Source organism: Rhagoletis pomonella, unplaced genomic scaffold (genome assembly GCF_013731165.1).
Source record: "Rhagoletis pomonella isolate Grant_MI unplaced genomic scaffold, Rhpom_1.0 Rhpom_scaffold_00028, whole genome shotgun sequence".
Taxonomy (NCBI): domain Eukaryota; kingdom Metazoa; phylum Arthropoda; class Insecta; order Diptera; family Tephritidae; genus Rhagoletis; species Rhagoletis pomonella.
The window spans coordinates 426,945-432,218 of NW_023458582.1; the positions used below are offsets into that span (position 1 = coordinate 426,945).

At 34.8% G+C, this 5,274-nt stretch overlaps 1 pseudogene; it reads right to left on the reverse strand.

Annotated features, from left to right (window-relative positions):
* Positions 1-2,666: 2,666 nt before the first annotated feature.
* LOC118749657 lies at positions 2,667-3,888 on the reverse strand (annotated as a pseudogene).
* Positions 3,889-5,274: the final 1,386 nt, after the last annotated feature.

Genomic DNA, 5,274 nt, shown 5'->3' on the forward strand with positions numbered 1-5,274 from the left:
AGGCACTCGGCACATTACGCGCCTAATCAAAGTAGATTAATCGCTTCATCATACCGAAACGAATGCATGACGACTCGACTTCTGCACACTTGCACACCCTGCATAAGTCACCAGCTAATAAACACTTTCTATACATAACAAATTTTTTGGTCGTTCTTTCGCAACACGCACTTCCGCAAATATTTCTGCTCCGAAATATTGCATAAACGCTTGTGGTTTAATGCACTTTGCACGAATTTTAGCACGAAATCATTCATTTCCAATTATTTTCTATTGAATAGACAAATAAAGTAAACAAATGACAATTTCAAAACTGCAAGCGCCTTACAATGTTGGGCGCTTCGATTCATGAAGCTTTTATGGTTAAGCGCAAGCATGCGCCTAACTGGGACCGTTGATAACTGATGAACATACATGCAAATATGTATGTATAATATAGATATGTATGGATGATATAATGGGTCGTATTAATAAAATTAAGAATTTACTCCGAGTAAAATACCTGAGCAAAGTAAAAGCTTTTAGCATTTGCTCAAAATTGGTATCAATAAGAATTAATTTTACTTGAGAAAGTTCGAAAATTCGAATTGAGTATTTGCTTTGAAAACATGTGACATGTAAAGAAAAAAAATTTCATTTTGTCCACGTTGTGAAAACGAATTGAAATATTATCAAGGAAATGATAATCGACTAAATGGATCAAACCAACGAAAATAATATTTTCAATGGCGCAGAAGTGGAATATCTCGACGGTAACTCGCTTCGTGGTATTTTGTAATTTATATTTAATATTTATATAATACATATTTTGTACCATGCATATGAAGAATGGAACGGTAATGATGATTTGGATATTGCATCTGGATCAAGTGAATTAAAAATAACTCGGCGGGCAAGTTCTGGAAATGAAGAAAAATTTGTTCAAGCTCTAGCGTCAGTTGGCAGAGCTTTACTTGAGAAATCGCAAGCACCAGCAGTAAAGAAAAAGAAAAAAATTGCGAAAGAAAAAATGTGTGACCTTCTGCTAACTGAATCGGCGGAAATTTATACGCCCAGCCAAATTGTAAAAAAAGTTGCCAACTTGAAGCAACGACTTAAAGCGAAAACAGATTTAAAAAGAACAGGAAATCTGCCGGTGCATTTAAAAAAATTTGAGGAACTGTTCATGGATTTACTAAATGCTGAAGACAATCCGAGCATTACACCACTAAAATGCAAGACACACGTATTAGTGATTTTATTACATTATTTTTTTTTTTAATAAACATATCTACTTATATTCATATACATATCATTAGTATAGTATGGAAAGGGCGTAACACGCATCGTCGCTGAAATGCAAAAAGCCGTAACTAACTAAAAATCCAAAATTCACTTGTTGATTGATTATGATGCATTTCGTCGAATTATAAGTCTCCACATCGTTTTATGCAATAAAAATTTTCAACGACGATGTGAGTTACGCCCTTTCCAAACTATACTAACGACATGTAATGCAATTACAGGTGGATTCGAATTAGGTGTTAATCAATCCAGATACTCAAGGAAGCCAGAGGATACACCTACTGATTTAGACGTCATGATTATAGCAGATTCAGTGCCTGTTTCCTCGGATTCAACGATGGCGTCTACGAAGAAAAAACGTTCCTTCTCTGAAACAAAATCGGTATACAAATGTTCAATTCATTTCAGCTTGCTATTTTTTATCCACACATGGCTTTTACTTAACAAAATATTTAAATAGACACATTTTGATAACAATGCATTGCAAAATTCAGTTCTTAAAAATCAACTGGAACTTATAGATATGCAGAAGAGCTTGTTTACTGCACAAGAGCAGCGCCAACAAGAGGTACATGCTGAGGAAATGAAGTTGTTTGCTTTGAAGAAAAAAGTATTGGAAGCGAAATTGTTAGCGTTTGAAAAAATATAAGAACCCTTATAAACAAAACTTATTAAATTTCAATTTTTAACTTCATATATTAGTTTCATATTGTATTATGGTTTTTCGTTTCTAATAAGAGAAGCTAAATCCTCAAGTAAAAAAATGTTTGTATTAATGTAGGTGTTGGTAAATACTCAAGTAAAAAATACTTACGTGGTTTGGAGCTGTTAGAGTACAATTCCACAACAAGCTTTTCAGGTGCTTCTTAGGAGCTGCTAGATACTAAAGAACAAAAAATGAAAGTACCTCAACCTTACCACAACTCACTTCTCCTCACCTCAAATCAACTTACCACACCTGTTCCTACCACACCTAAATTCACCACACCTTAATTCACCACAACTGAACTCATCATACCCGTTCTCACTACACCTCACCTAAACTCACCACACCTCAACTCACCTTACCTCTATTTGAGAACTATTTTGTGATTTTAAAGATTTTCGGGATTCTCGGAACTAAATCAGGATTCTCAAGACTATCTCGGGATTCCCGGGACTATTTCGTCATTTTCGGGACTATTTTGGACCGATATATCTGTGGTCATAAGCAATAACCGCCTAAGTTGAACGATAGTATATATAACTCCATTCTTTCTTAAGTTCAGTTGTGGTGAATTAAGGTGTGGTGAATTTAGGTTATCTCTTGCAAAATATTAAAAACAGCTCTTTCCTTTTATGCAATAAAAGACAACTTTATTAACCACAACCTACAAATTGTTTTAATTGGGTCTACCTTGTAAATAGTTAGCAATACCCCTTCTCCTTTTTTGTCCGCGTCTATAGTCAGAATTATTGGTTTCATCAATTTCGGGCGCTCTCAACTCTTCATTGTTTTCAATTTCTCTCAACGGCTCGCAATCTGGGTCTTTCAAAAATTTCGCAAAATCGGGAATCTTTGTTTTAATTGACCGAACATGCGCTCGATTAAGCAGCGCTCTTTCGTATGTATTTTGTTGTATTTTGTTTCCATCGGTGTTAGAGGGTTGCGATACGGTGTCATCAGCCATGGTGTTAAAGGGTATCCTTCATCTCCTAGAAGAATGGCGCCCGATTGGTTTTCATTCAACGTAGCTTGAATACTCGAGTTTCGCCATATACGTGCATCATGTACAGAGCCAGCCCATTTGCAGTTAACACTCGTGAACATTTCGTTTCCATCGCATGTCGCTTGGACCTAAAATGACGTCAAATTTTTGCGGTTTACATATTCATCGCCATGTACGCTGGGCTTTTTGATTAAAATATGTGTGCAATCAATTGCACCAATTGCACACGGAAATGTAAAATGCTTTTGCCACACTTTTTTAGCGGATTCCATTTCTTCCGGATCTGAAGGAAACTTAATCCATTCCGTGGCCTTATCTATTATTTTTTGGCACACATACCAATTCGTTACGCAAACGGTAGTTTGATGAATGCCAAGATCTTCGCCTACACCAACCTACATTTGTATGTCTCAGAATAGGAACAAATATACACCTATGTATGTATCATGATTACGATTACAGTAATCTTAGTCCTAAAGTTTTTAATATTACAATTATTATAATCATAATGGTAACATTTTTGATTACAATTAAAGTAATCGTAATCGTATATAATTTAAGGATTATAATTAAGCAATCGTAATTAAAATGTAATCGTAATCAAAAATTACCTAGCTCTGGTATGTATATAAAAATATGTGTTCACCTGGAAGCCTGGATCGCCAATATAGCGTAAGAAGGATTTAATTTTTTGTACATTTGAGAGAGCACCGCCGCGTTTTTCCGAATACGTAGGCAAAAAATGTTCTGCCAAAAAATCCACGCTTGGACGTGTAAAACGGTATAACTGCTTAAAATTTCTGTCGCTTCCAATTGTTCTTTGTTTGTACTGTTTTCTTTCTCGAGTTTCGTTTTCGACCACGAGCGGTAGTAAAGGTATTATTTGTAAATCCATTTTTAATAAAAAAATTTTTAAGAGTGGTTAGCTCGGAAATCCTGTTGATTTTTGTGGAAAAAATATGAACTAAATATTTGAGTCAGCTAGATAGCAGACTCAGAGTTCTCCCAGCAAAAATACTTACATTTATACCTTTTATTCATACGAATCTGAGCATATACTAGCTTTCGAACACAGCAAATGCTCAAATAAGTTTTCTATCATATGAAACTGAGCAAATACTCAAAATCTTAGCAATTGCTCCAAATTTGAGCAAAGCCATTTTTTATTAATACGACCCAATAGCTCTGATCCAATAGTCTGCGTTCAAACACGGAAACTCGAGTTTCTTATTATCGGCGATTTCTCTTTTGGTGTTGCCCTTTGCATTCACACACAGAAACTCTTTTGTACGCAATTGTTGTTGTCAGTTATGAATCGCCAACTTCAATTACTCAGACGAACGAGAGCACAAAGCGTGTTTCCCGAGAACGGGCGACTCGGTACCCGTCCCCTTTCCTCGTCGCTCTCTCACCTACAAGCTTCGAGTTTCCGCAACAAAGGTTTTCGTGTCTGAACGTCGACATAATTTTCGTGTAAAATCCTGGGAAAGGTCAAACAGCAAAATCACTCTCTGAAGTGAGAGTAAAAAGTGAGTAACAGCAAAACGTACGGAACAAAAAAAGCATCGGGTAAAATCTTGCAACTTCAATCTGTACACAACTCTCCAAAAATCGCTCTCATTCACATGAACTACAGATTATATTCCGAAAAGGAAAACTAAATTTAGGAATATGTATATATGCACATTGTACAAATAGAAATGCTCAAACTATAAGCTCTAAAAAGTATTTGATGCGGTATTTTCAAGATATTTTAACGCCCTTGAGTCACAAGTATGTGCAAGTATCATATTTTATCAATAATACCGATAATTTTATGAAATAAAATAATTCAGAATGAAAATAAATAAAAGAAATTAAATCAGCAAAAGGAGTAAAATTAAGTGAACTTAATGTTTAATGTCTTACCTAACCTTCATTTGTATGTATGTAACTGAATTGCCTAATAATAGGTTTACATATAAAAAGATTATCCTCCTTTCCGAGTTTAACTCCCTAATCTGTAATTAGAAAAAAAAACAAAATTATAATTATAAAATTATCTCAGATTAAACCGATAACTTCATGGTGTCCAACCTAGTTTTATCGATTATACTTGCGAAGAAGAGGAGGAATGTCAAATGTAAAAGTAAACAAAAATTTACGCCAGGAAGAAAAAGATGTTTGTAACGGTATTTTTAATAAAATATTCATCTTAAATATATTTAAATAGCATAATATGTGTAGTAGAAAAAAGTGACCACGGTGGCACAGAGAAGAGTTACATCGAGTTATGTGAATA